This window comes from Coregonus clupeaformis, unplaced genomic scaffold, assembly GCF_020615455.1.
Source record: "Coregonus clupeaformis isolate EN_2021a unplaced genomic scaffold, ASM2061545v1 scaf1120, whole genome shotgun sequence".
Taxonomy (NCBI): Eukaryota; Metazoa; Chordata; class Actinopteri; order Salmoniformes; family Salmonidae; genus Coregonus; species Coregonus clupeaformis.
Window position 1 is genome coordinate 51001 of NW_025534574.1, and position 14535 is coordinate 65535.

Here is a 14535-nt window from a genome sequence, read left to right on the forward strand (position 1 = left end):
AACAAAGTAGATGATCGTGGACTTCAGGAAACAGCAGAGGGAGCACCCCCCTATCCACATCGACGGGACTGCAGTGGAGAAGGTAGAAAGTTTTAAGTTCCTCAGCGTACATATCACTGACAAACTGAAATAGTCCACCCACACAGACAGTGTGGTGAAGAAGGCGCAACAGCATCTCTTCAACCTCAGGAGGCTGAAGAAATTTGGCCTTTCACCTAAAACCCTCACAAACTTTTACAGATGCACAATTGAGAGCATCCTGTCGGGCTGTATCCCCGCCTGGTACGGCAGCTGTACCGCCCAAAACCGCAGGGCTCTCCAGAGGGTGGTGCGGTCTGCCCAACGCATCACCGGGGGCAAACTACCTGCCCTCCAGGACACCTACAGCACCCGATGTCACAGGAAGGCCAAAAAGATCATCAAGGACAACTACCACCCGAGCCACTGCCTGTTCACCCCGCTATCATCCAGAAGGCGAGGTTAGTACAGGTGCATCAAAGCTGGGACCGAGAGACTGAAAAACAGCTTCTATCTCAAGGCCATCAGACTGTTAAACAGCCATCACTAGCACAGAGAGGCTGCTGCCTACATACAGACTTGAAAATCACTGGCCACTTTAATAAATGGAACACTAGTCACTTTAATAATGTTTACATATCTTGCTTTACCCATCTCATATGTATATACTGTATTCTATACTATCTATTGCATCTTAGCCTATGCTGCTCTGATAATGACATTGCTCATCCATATATTTATATATTCTTATTCCATTCCTTTAGTTAGATTTGTGTGTATTAGGTATTGGTTGTGGAACTGTTAGATATTACTTGCTAGATATTGCTGCACTGTCGGAACTAGAAGCACAAGCCTTTCGCTACACTCGCAACAACATCTGCTAACCATGTGTATGTGACCAATACATTTGATTTGATTTAGAAGCAAGAGGAAAGAATGTTAATGAATGCCTTATTGCTTAACATTGGTCACAAATGTGTTTGTCCGTAAGCCCAGGGCTTTGGAATACAAGTGTGAATCATCAGCTGAGGGCTGAGTTTAGCCCAGGGTTAACAAACGCTTGTGTGAACACTGGATATGCTAGCCCAGAGCCATTCTTAGATAGCCTGGGGTTAGGAACAATGCAGTGTGAAAAGGCCTTTTAACATGCATTGCTGGCTATCCTCTCGTCTATAATATACGGTGTATGGACAGAAAATGTCCCTAAATATGCTAAGGGATGCTCGATGGCTGCTCTCAGGACAAAAACAACTATTTTATGTTTAGGCCTACCCACCCCCCAAGACATTACTAGAGGAGTAGGGAAAAGTTATCGACTTTTAACTTTTCTGTGATCCACTAATATGTCTGCCACAGCTGACGCAGGCACGCTGATTCTGAACCACATGGCATGACGTACTGCTTGATGTGTATAGCAACGCAGTCTAGGAAGCAGTTTTATAGAGTTAGTATTCAACACCAGAAGAGACATGTCTCAGTTACAAACAAGGTTCTTTACGGACAACAAAAAGTAAGTATTTATTGCTGAATTGTGAAGATAGCCAGTTAGCGTTCTCTTTTGCCAGTAAGCTAGCTAGCTAACTTGCTAGCGAGCACGAAGGAGAACTCTATGGGAGTGTTAGCCATGCTGTTGTTAATCATATTGTATCCTTAGCTGGCGAGCTGCATAAAGGTGCTTCGACAATGTTGACTTATTGAAGTTAGTGTTAGCTAGCGTGACCAAGGGAGATTGTGAATACAAATCCTATGGGTTGTTATGTGTGCTAGCCTAGCTGATAACTACAACAAGTTTGAAGTTACCTAGCCAACGATCTATTTGTCTGTAAGCAGTGACTTAGTCATGTTAAGTTATTTATATAACAACCTACCAACGTTGTCCCTCAGATATTCCGTAGATGACGTCCCTTTCTCCATCCCTGCTGCCTCAGAGGTGCAGGAACTCAGCAACGTCATCAACAAGCTGCTGGAAGCAAAGCATGGTGAGAATAGAGTTTAAAATGGTGCTTTCCATTCCTTCCTCGTTGGGGTTTAATGGTGGTTGGCATCCAATATAATGTTGCATTACAGCCACCAACTGTATATCTACTTCATCTGTTCAAAAAATTTAACTAGAAATAAACACAGCCCCCAAACCTCACCCCAAACTAAATATACTACACTACCTACCCTTAGCCCACTATCTATACTACAGAGTTCAGGTCCCTTAGCCCACTATCTATACTACAGAGTTCAGGTCCCTTAGCCCACTATCCATACTACAGAGTTCAGGTCCCTTAGCCCACTATCTATACTACAGAGTTCAGGTCCCTTAGCCCACTATCTATACTACAGAGTTCAGGTCCCTTAGCCCACTATCCATACTACAGAGTTCAGGTCCCTTAGCCCACTATCTATACTACAGAGTTCAGGTCCCTTAGCCCACTATCTATACTACAGAGTTCAGGTCCCTTAGCCCACTATCCATACTACAGAGTTCAGGTCCCTTAGCCCACTATCTATACTACAGAGTTCAGGTCCCTTAGCCCACTATCCATACTACAGAGTTCAGGTCCCTTAGCCCACTATCCATACTACAGAGTTCAGGTCCCTTAGCCCACTATCTATACTACAGAGTTCAGGTCCCTTAGCCCACTATCTATACTACAGAGTTCAGGTCCCTTAGCCCACTATCCATACTACAGAGTTCAGGTCCCTTAGCCCACTATCCATACTACAGAGTTCAGGTCCCTTAGCCCACTATCTATACTACAGAGTTCAGGTCCCTTAGCCCACTATCTATACTACAGAGTTCAGGTCCCTTAGCCCACTATCTATACTACAGAGTTCAGGTCCCTTAGCCCACTATCTATACTACAGAGTTCAGGTCCCTTAGCCCACTATCTATACTACAGAGTTCAGGTCCCTTAGCCCACTATCTATACTACAGAGTTCAGGTCCCTTAGCCCACTATCTATACTACAGAGTTCAGGTAAATGAATCCGTCCTCGGCCTGGGAGGGCGGAACTCCTTCCAACATCTTCTGTAGATCCTCTGCAGTTATGTCTCCAACTTCCAGAAAACATCTGACCTGCTTTCCCAATAATGGCAGTTATCTCTGACCTGCTTTCCCAATAATGGCAGTTATCTCTGACCTGCTTTCCCAATAATGGCAGTTATCTCTGACCTGCTTTCCCAATAATGGCAGTTATCTCTGACCTGCTTTCCCAATAATGGCAGTTATCTCTGACCTGCTTTCCCAATAATGGCAGTTATCTCTGACCTGCTTTCCCAATAATGGCAGTTATCTCTGACCTGCTTTCCCAATAATGGCAGTTATCTCTGACCTGCTTTCCCAATAATGGCAGTTATCTCTGACCTGCTTTCCCAATAATGGCAGTTATCTCTGACCTGCTTTCTACTTGCACAGCACAATTCATGACTATCGCGATGAAGGCCAAGAACCTGGATATATCAAGGTACATATTCTGGGTTTCACACGCTGACACGGGAACGTTCACTGTTGCCGTAGGCTCTTCTAGCACAACATTTTTACATTTTAGTCATTTAGCAGACACTCTTATCCAGAGCGACTTACAGTTAGTGAGTGCATACATTTTTCATACTGGCCCCCCGTGGGAAACGAACCCACAACCCTGGCGTTGCAAGCGCCATGCTCTACCAACTGAGCTACAAGGGACGGATGGAGCATTCCCTCCCTCTCCACCCTGGCCCCTTCCCAATGCCTCTGCATATATAAACACCCTGGCCCCTTCCCAATGCCTCTGCATATATAAACACCCTGGCCCCTTCCCAATGCCTCTGCATATATAACCACCCTGGCCCCTTCCCAATGCCTCTGCATATATAAACACCCTGGCCCCTTCCCAATGCCTCTGCATATATAACCACCCTGGCCCCTTCCCAATGCCTCTGCATATATAAACACCCTGGCCCCTTCTCAATGCCTCTGCATATATAAACACCCTGGCCCCTTCCCAATGCCTCTGCATATATAAACACCCTGGCCCCTGGCCCCTTCCCAATGCCTCTGCATATATAAACACCCTGGCCCCTTCCCAATGCCTCTGCATATATAAACACCCTGGCCCCTTCCCAATGCCTCTGCATATATAAACACCCTGGCCCCTTCCCAATGCCTCTGCATATATAAACACCCTGGCCCCTTCCCAATGCCTCTGCATATATAAACACCCTGGCCCCCTTCCCAATGCCTCTGCATATATAAACACCCTGGCCCCTTCCCAATGCCTCTGCATATATAAACACCCTGGCCCCCTTCCCAATGCCTCTGCATATATAAACACCCTGGCCCCTTCCCAATGCCTCTGCATATATAAACACCCTGGGCCCCTTCCCAATGCCTCTGCATATATAAACACCCTGGCCCCTTCCCAATGCCTCTGCATACAGAACACCCTGGCCCCTTCCCAATGCCTCTGCATATATAACCACCCTGGCCCCTTCCCAATGCCTCTGCATATACAGTGGGGCAAAAAAGTATTTAGTCAGCCACCAATTGTGCAAGTTCTCCCACTTAAAAAGATGAGAGAGGCCTGTAATTTTCATCATAGGTACACGTCAACTATGACAGACAAATTGAGAAAAAAAAATCCAGAAAATCCCTGTGTAGGATTTTTAATGAATTTATTTGCAAATTATGGTGGAAAATAAGTATTTGGTCACCTACAAACAAGCAAGATTTCTGGCTCTCACAGACCTGTAACTTCTTCTTTAAGAGGCTCCTCTGTCCTCCACTCGTTACCTGTATTAATGGCACCTGTTTGAACTTGTTATCAGTATAAAAGACACCTGTCCACAACCTCAAACAGTCACACTCCAAACTTCACAATGGCCAAGACCAAAGAGCTTTCAAAGGACACCAAAAACAAAATTGTAGACCTGCACCAGGCTGGGAAGACTGAATCTGCAACAGGTAAGCAGCTTGGTTTGAAGAAATCAACTGTGGGAGCAATTATTAGGAAATGGAAGACATACAAGACCACTGATAATCTCCCTCGATCTGGGGCTCCATGCAAGATCTCACCCCGTGGGGTCAAAATGATCACAAGAACGGTGAGCAAAAATCCCAGAACCACACGGGGGGACCTAGTGAATGACCTGCTGAGAGCTGGGACCAAAGTAACAAAGCCAACCATCAGTAACACACTACGCCGCCAGGGACTCAAATCCTGTAGTGCGAGACGTGTCCCCCTGCTTAAGCCAGTACATGTCCAGGCCCGTCTGAAGTGCATTTGGATGATCCAGAAGAGGATTGGGAGAATGTCATATGGTCAGATGAAACCAAAATATAACTTTTTGGTAAAACTCAACTCGTCATGTTTGGAGGACAAAGAATGCTGAGTTGCATCCAAAGAACACCATACCTACTGTGAAGCATGGGGTTGGAAACATCATGCTTTGGGTCTGTTTTTCTGCAAAGGGACCAGGACGACTGATCCGTGTAAAGGAAAGAATGAATGGGGCCATGTATCGTGAGATTTTGAGTGAAACCCTCCTTCCATCAGCAAGGGCATTGAAGATGAAACGTGGCTGGGTCTTTCAGCATGACAATGATCCCAAACACACCGCCCGGGCAACGAAGGAGTGGCTTCGTAAGAAGCATTTCAAGGTCCTGGAGTGGCCTAGCCAGTCTCCAGATCTCAACCCCATAGAAAATCTTTGGAGGGAGTTGAAAGTCTGTGTTGCCCAGCGACAGCCCCAAAACATCACTGCTCTAGAGGAGATCTGCATGGAGGAATGGGCCAAAATACCAGCAACAGTGTGTGAAAACCTTGTGAAGACTTACAGAAAACGTTTGACCTGTGTCATTGCCAACAAAGGGTATATAACAAAGTATTGAGAAACTTTTTGTTATTGACCAAATACTTATTTTCCACCATCATATGCCAATAAATTCATAAAAATCCTACAATGTGATTTTCTGGATTTTTTTTTCTAATTTTGTCTGTCATAGTTGACGTGTACCTATGATGAAAATGACAGGCCTCTCTCATCTTTTTAAGTGGGAGAACTTGCACAATTGGTGGCTGACTAAATACTTTTTTTCCCCACTGTATAAACACCCTGGCCCCTTCCCAATGCCTCTGCATATATAACCACCCTGGCCCCTTCCCAATGCCTCTGCATATATAAACACCCTGGCCCCTGGCCCCTTCCCAATGCCTCTGCATATATAAACATCCTGGCCCCTTCCCAATGCCTCTGCATATATAACCACCCTGGCCCCTTCCCAATGCCTCTGCATATATAAACACCCTGGCCCCTTCCCAATGCCTCTGCATATATAACCACCCTGGCCCCTTCCCAATGCCTCTGCATATATAAACACCCTGGCCCCTTCCCCCTTCCCAATGCCTCTGCATATATAAACACCCTGGCCCCTTCCCAATGCCTCTGCATATATAAACACCCTGGCCCCTTCCCAATGCCTCTGCATATATAAACACCCTGGCCCCTTCCCAATGCCTCTGCATATATAAACACCCTGGCCCCTTCCCAATGCCTCTGCATATATAAACACCCTGGCCCCCTTCCCCCTTCCCAATGCCTCTGCATATATAAACACCCTGGCCCCTTCCCAATGCCTCTGCATATATAAACACCCTGGCCCCTTCCCAATGCCTCTGCATATATAAACACCCTGGCCCCTTCCCAATGCCTCTGCATATATAAACACCCTGGCCCCTTCCCAATGCCTCTGCATATAGAACACCCTGGCCCCTTCCCAATGCCTCTGCATATAGAACACCCTGGCCCCTTCCCAATGCCTCTGCATATATAAACACCCTGGCCCCTTCCCAATGCCTCTGCATATATAAACACCCTGGCCCCTTCCCAATGCCTCTGCATATATAAACATCCTGGCCCCTTCCCAATGCCTCTGCATATATAACCACCCTGGCCCCTTCCCAATGCCTCTGCATATATAAACACCCTGGCCCCTTCCCAATGCCTCTGCATATATAAACACCCTGGCCCCTTCCCAATGCCTCTGCATATATAAACACCCTGGCCCCTTCTCAATGCCTCTGCATATATAACCATCCTGGCCCCTTCCCAATGCCTCTGCATATATAAACACCCTGGCCCCTTCCCAATGCCTCTGCATATATAAACACCCTGGCCCCTTCCCAATGCCTCTGCATATATAACCACCCTGGCCCCTTCCCAATGCCTCTGCATATATAACCACCCTGGCCCCTTCCCAATGCCTCTGCATATATAAACACCCTGGCCCCTTCCCAATGCCTCTGCATATATAAACACCCTGGCCCCTTCTCAATGCCTCTGCATATATAAACACCCTGGCCCCTTCTCAATGCCTCTGCATATAGAAACACCCTGGCCCCTTCCCAATGCCTCTGCATATATAAACACCCTGGCCCCTTCCCAATGCCTCTGCATATATAAACACCCTGGCCCCTTCCCAATGCCTCTGCATATATAAACACCCTGGCCCCTTCTCAATGCCTCTGCATATATAAACACCCTGGCCCCTTCCCAATGCCTCTGCATATATAACCACCCTGGCCCCTTCCCAATGCCTCTGCATATAGAACACCCTGGCCCCTTCCCAATGCCTCTGCATATATAAACACCCTGGCCCCTTCCCAATGCCTCTGCATATATAAACATCCTGGCCCCTTCCCAATGCCTCTGCATATATAAACATCCTGGCCCCTTCCCAATGCCTCTGCATATATAAACACCCTGGCCCCTTCCCAATGCCTCTGCATATATAAACACCCTGGCCCCTTCCCAATGCCTCTGCATATATAAACACCCTGGCCCCTTCCCAATGCCTCTGCATATATAAACACCCTGGCCCCTTCCCAATGCCTCTGCATATATAAACACCCTGGCCCCTTCCCAATGCCTCTGCATATATAAACACCCTGGCCCCTTCCCAATGCCTCTGCATATATAAACACCCTGGCCCCTTCCCAATGCCTCTGCATATAGAACACCCTGGCCCCTTCCCAATGCCTCTGCATATATAAACACCCTGGCCCCTTCCCAATGCCTCTGCATATAGAACACCCTGGTCCCTTCCCAATGCCTCTGCATATAGAACACCCTGGCCCCTTCCCAATGCCTCTGCATATATAAACACCCTGGCCCCTTCCCAATGCCTCTACATATATAAACACCCTGGCCCCTTCCCAATGCCTCTGCATATAGAACACCCTGGCCCCTTCTCAATGCCTCTGCATATATAAACACCCTGGCCCCTTCCCAATGCCTCTGCATATATAAACACCCTGGCCCCTTCCCCCTTCCCAATGCCTCTGCATATATAAACACCCTGGCCCCTTCCCAATGCCTCTGCATATATAAACACCCTGGCCCCTTCTCAATGCCTCTGCATACAGAACACCCTGGCCCCTTCCCAATGCCTCTGCATATATAAACACCCTGGCCCCTTCTCAATGCCTCTGCATATATAAACACCCTGGCCCCTTCTCAATGCCTCTGCATATATAAACACCCTGGCCCCTTCTCAATGCCTCTGCATATATAAACACCCTGGCCCCTTCCCCCTTCCCAATGCCTCTGCATATATAAACACCCTGGCCCCTTCCCAATGCCTCTGCATATATAACCACCCTGGCCCCTTCCCAATGCCTCTGCATATATAAACACCCTGGCCCCTTCCCAATGCCTCTGCATATATAAACACCCTGGCCCCTTCCCCCTTCCCAATGCCTCTACATATATAAACACCCTGGCCCCTTCCCAATGCCTCTGCATATATAACCACCCTGGCCCCTTCCCAATGCCTCTGCATATAGAACACCCTGGCCCCTTCCCAATGCCTCTGCATATATAAACACCCTGGCCCCTTCCCAATGCCTCTGCATATATAAACACCCTGGCCCCTTCCCAATGCCTCTGCATATATAAACACCCTGGCCCCTTCCCAATGCCTCTGCATATAGAACACCCTGGCCCCTTCCCAATGCCTCTGCATATATAACCACCCTGGCCCCTTCCCAATGCCTCTGCATATATAAACATCCTGGCCCCTTCTCAATGCCTCTGCATATATAAACACCCTGGCCCCTTCCCGATGCCTCTGCATATATAAACACCCTGGCCCCTTCCCAATGCCTCTGCATATATAAACACCCTGGCCCCTTCTCAATGCCTCTGCATATATAAACACCCTGGCCCCTTCCCAATGCCTCTGCATATAGAACACCCTGGCCCCTTCCCAATGCCTCTGCATATATAAACACCCTGGCCCCTTCCCAATGCCTCTGCATATATAAACACCCTGGCCCCTTCCCCCTTCCCAATGCCTCTGCATATATAAACACCCTGGCCCCTTCCCAATGCCTCTGCATATATAAACACCCTGGCCCCTTCCCAATGCCTCTGCATATATAAACACCCTGGCCCCTTCCCAATGCCTCTGCATATATAAACACCCTGGCCCCTTCCCAATGCCTCTGCATATATAAACACCCTGGCCCCTTCCCAATGCCTCTGCATATATAACCACCCTGGCCCCTTCCCAATGCCTCTGCATATATAAACACCCTGGCCCCTTCCCAATGCCTCTGCATATATAAACACCCTGGCCCTTCCCCCTTCCCAATGCCTCTGCATATATAAACACCCTGGCCCCTTCCCAATGCCTCTGCATATATAACCACCCTGGGCCCTTCCCAATGCCTCTGCATATATAAACACCCTGGCCCCTTCCCAATGCCTCTGCATATATAAACACCCTGGCCCCTTCCCCCTTCCCAATGCCTCTACATATATAAACACCCTGGCCCCTTCCCAATGCCTCTGCATATATAACCACCCTGGCCCCTTCCCAATGCCTCTGCATATATAACCACCCTGGCCCCTTCCCAATGCCTCTGCATATATAAACACCCTGGCCCCTTCCCAATGCCTCTGCATATATAAACACCCTGGCCCCTTCCCAATGCCTCTGCATATATAAACACCCTGGCCCCCTTCCCAATGCCTCTGCATATAGAACACCCTGGCCCCTTCCCAATGCCTCTGCATATATAACCACCCTGGCCCCTTCCCAATGCCTCTGCATATATAAACATCCTGGCCCCTTCTCAATGCCTCTGCATATATAAACACCCTGGCCCCTTCCCGATGCCTCTGCATATATAAACACCCTGGCCCCTTCCCAATGCCTCTGCATATATAAACACCCTGGCCCCTTCCCCCTTCCCAATGCCTCTGCATATATAAACACCCTGGCCCCTTCCCAATGCCTCTGCATATATAAACACCCTGGCCCCTTCCCAATGCCTCTGCATATATAAACACCCTGGCCCCTTCCCAATGCCTCTGCATATATAAACACCCTGGCCCCTTCCCAATGCCTCTGCATATATAAACACCCTGGCCCCTTCCCAATGCCTCTGCATATATAACCACCCTGGCCCCTTCCCAATGCTTCTGCATATATAAACACCCTGGCCCCTTCCCAATGCCTCTGCATATAGAACACCCTCACAGCACAGCATCAGGGCCAGACTCTCCTCCCTCCAGCCACCTTACAGCACAGCATCAGGGCCAGACTCTCCTCCCTCCAGCCACCTCACAGCACAGCATCAGGGCCAGACTCTCCTCCCTCCAGCCACCTCACAGCACAGCATCAGGGCCAGACTCTCCTCCCTCCAGCCCTCGGGGCACAGCATCAGGGCCAGACTCTCCTCCCTCCAGCCACCTCACAGCACAGCATCAGGGCCAGACTCTCCTCCCTCCAGCCACCTCACAGCACAGCATCAGGGCCAGACTCTCCTCCCTCCAGCCCTCGGGGCACAGCATCAGGGCCAGACTCTCCTCCCTCCAGCCCTCGGGGCACAGCATCAGGGCCAGACTCTCCTCCCTCCAGCCACCTCACAGCACAGCATCAGGGCCAGACTCTCCTCCCTCCAGCCACCCCACAGCACAGCATCAGGGCCAGACTCTCCTCCCTCCAGCCACCTCACAGCACAGCATCAGGGCCAGACTCTCCTCCCTCCAGACCTCGGGGCACAGCATCAGGGCCAGACTCTCCTCCCTCCAGCCACCTCACAGCACAGCATCAGGGCCAGACTCTCCTCCCTCCAGCCACCTCACAGCACAGCATCAGGGCCAGACTCTCCTCCCTCCAGCCACCTCACAGCACAGCATCAGGGCCAGACTCTCCTCCCTCCAGCCACCTCACAGCACAGCATCAGGGCCAGACTCTCCTCCCTCCAGCCACTTCACAGCACAGCATCAGGGCCAGACTCTCTCCTCCAGCCCTCGGGGCACAGCATCAGGGCCAGACTCTCCTCCTCCCGCCACCTCACAGCACAGCATCAGGGCCAGACTCTCCTCCCTCCAGCCCTCGGGGCACAGCATCAGGGCCAGACTCTCCTCCCTCCAGCCACCTCACAGCACAGCACCAGGGCCAGACTCTCCTCCCTCCAGCCACCTCACAGCACAGCATCAGGGCCAGACTCTCCTCCCTCCAGCCCTCGGGCACAGCATCAGGGCCAGACTCTCCTCCCTCCAGCCCTCGGGCACAGCATCAGGGCCAGACTCTCCTCCCTCCAGCCACCTCACAGCACAGCATCAGGGCCAGACTCTCCTCCCTCCAGCCACCTCACAGCACAGCATCAGGGCCAGACTCTCCTCCCCTCCAGCCCTCGGGGCACAGCCTCAGGGCCAGACTCTCCGCCCCTCCAGCCCTCGGGGCACAGCATCAGGGCCAGACTCTCCTCCCTCCAGCCACCTCACAGCACAGCATCAGGGCCAGACTCTCCTCCCTCCAGCCCTCGGGGCACAGCATCAGGGCCAGACTCTCCTCCCTCCAGCCACCTCACAGCACAGCATCAGGGGCCAGACTCTCCTCCCTCCAGCCACCTCACAGCACAGCATCAGGGCCAGACTCTCTCCTCCAGCCACCTCACAGCACAGCATCAGGGCCAGACTCTCCTCCTCCAGCCCTCGGGGCACAGCATCAGGGCCAGACTCTCCTCCCTCCAGCCACCTCACAGCACAGCATCAGGGCCAGACTCTCCTCCCTCCAGCCACCCCACAGCACAGCATCAGGGCCAGACTCTCCTCCCTCCAGCCACCTCACAGCACAGCATCAGGGCCAGACTCTCCTCCCTCCAGCCACCTCACAGCACAGCATCAGGGCCAGACTCTCCTCCCTCCAGCCACCTCACAGCACAGCATCAGGGCCAGACTCTCCTCCCTCCAGCCACCTCACAGCACAGCATCAGGGCCAGACTCTCCTCCTCCAGCCACCTCACAGCACAGCATCAGGGCCAGACTCTCCTCCCTCCAGCCTCGGGCACAGCATCAGGGCCAGACTCTCCTCCCTCCAGCCACCTCACAGCACAGCATCAGGGCCAGACTCTCCTCCCTCCAGCCTCGGGGCACAGCATCAGGGCCAGACTCTCCTCCCTCCAGCCACCTCACAGCACAGCATCAGGGCCAGACTCTCCTCCCTCCAGCCACCTCACAGCACAGCATCAGGGCCAGACTCTCCTCCCTCCAGCCACCTCACAGCACAGCATCAGCGCCAGACTCTCCTCCTCCAGCCCTCGGGGCACAGCATCAGGGCCAGACTCTCCTCCCTCCAGCCACCTCACAGCACAGCATCAGGGCCAGACTCTCCTCCCTCCAGCCACCCCACAGCACAGCATCAGGGCCAGACTCTCCTCCTCCAGCCACCTCACAGCACAGCATCAGGGCCAGACTCTCCTCCCTCCAGCCCCTCGGGGCACAGCATCAGGGCCAGACTCTCCTCCCTCCAGCCCTCGGGCACAGCATCAGGGCCAGACTCTCCTCCCTCCAGCCACCTCACAGCACAGCATCAGGGCCAGACTCTCCTCCCTCCAGCCACCTCACAGCACAGCATCAGGGCCAGACTCTCCTCCCTCCAGCCACCTCACAGCACAGCATCAGGGGCCAGACTCTCTCCCTCCAGCCCTCGGGGCACAGCCTCAGGGCCAGACTCTCTCCCTCCAGCCCTCGGGGCACAGCATCAGGGCCAGACTCTCCTCCCTCCAGCCCCTCGGGGCACAGCATCAGGGCCAGACTCTCCTCCCTCCAGCCACCTCACAGCACAGCATCAGGGCCAGACTCTCCTCCCTCCAGCCACCTCATAGCACAGCATCAGGGCCAGACTCTCTCCTCCCTCCAGCCACCTCACAGCACAGCATCAGGGCCAGACTCTCCTCCCTCCAGCCACCTCAAAGCACAGCATCAGACTCTCCTCCTCCAGCCACCTCAAAGCACAGCATCAGGGCCAGACTCTCCTCCCTCCAGCCACCTCACAGCACAGCATCAGGGCCAGACTCTCCTCCTCCAGCCACCTCACAGCACAGCATCAGGGCCAGACTCTCTCTCCAGCCACCTCAAAGCACAGCATCAGGGCCAGACTCTCCTCCCTCCAGCCACCTCATAGCACAGCATCAGGGCCAGACTCTCCTTCCTCCAGCCACCTCACAGCACAGCATCAGGGCCAGACTCTCCTCCCTCCAGCCCTCGGGCACAGCATCAGGGCCAGACTTCTCCTCCCTCCAGCCACCTCACAGCACAGCATCAGGGCCAGACTCTCCTCCCTCCAGCCCTCGGGGCACAGCATCAGGGCCAGACTCTCCTCCCTCCAGCCACCTCACAGCACAGCATCAGGGCCAGACTCTCCTCCCTCCAGCCCCCCCACAGCACAGCATCAGGGCCAGACTCTCCTCCTCCAGCCACCTCACAGCACAGCATCAGGGCCAGACTCTCCTCCCTCCAGCCCTCGGGCACAGCATCAGGGCCAGACTCTCCTCCTCCAGCCCTCGGGGCACAGCATCAGGGCCAGACTCTCCTCCCTCCAGCCCTCGGGGCACAGCATCAGGGCCAGACTCTCCTCCCTCCAGCCACCTCACAGCACAGCATCAGGGCCAGACTCTCCTCCCTCCAGCCACCTCATAGCACAGCATCAGGGCCAGACTCTCCTCCCTCCAGCCACCTCACAGCACAGCATCAGGGCCAGACTCTCCTCCCTCCAGCCACCTCAAAGCACAGCATCAGACTCTCCTCCCTCCAGCCACCTCAAAGCACAGCATCAGGGCCAGACTCTCCTCCCTCCAGCCACCTCACAGCACAGCATCAGGGCCAGACTCTCCTCCCTCCAGCCACCTCACAGCACAGCATCAGGGCCAGACTCTCCTCCAGCCACCTCAAAGCACAGCATCAGGGCCAGACTCTCCTCCCTCCAGCCACCTCACAGCACAGCATCAGGGCCAGACTCTCCTCCCTCCAGCCACCTCACAGCACAGCATCAGGGCCAGACTCTCCTCCCTCCAGCCCTCGGGGCACAGCATCAGGGCCAGACTCTCCTCCCTCCAGCCACCTCACAGCACAGCATCAGGGCCAGACTCTCCTCCCTCCAGCCCTCGGGCACAGCATCAGGGCCAGACTCTCCTCCCTCCAGCCACCTCACAGCACAGCATCAGGTCCAGACTCTCCTCCCTCCAGCCACCTCAC

General features: G+C 52.8%; 1 pseudogene; it reads left to right on the plus strand.

Moving 5' to 3' along the window:
• Positions 1 to 1374: 1374 nt before the first annotated feature.
• LOC121565121 overlaps positions 1375 to 14535 on the plus strand; it is a 61058-nt pseudogene continuing 47897 nt past the window's right edge.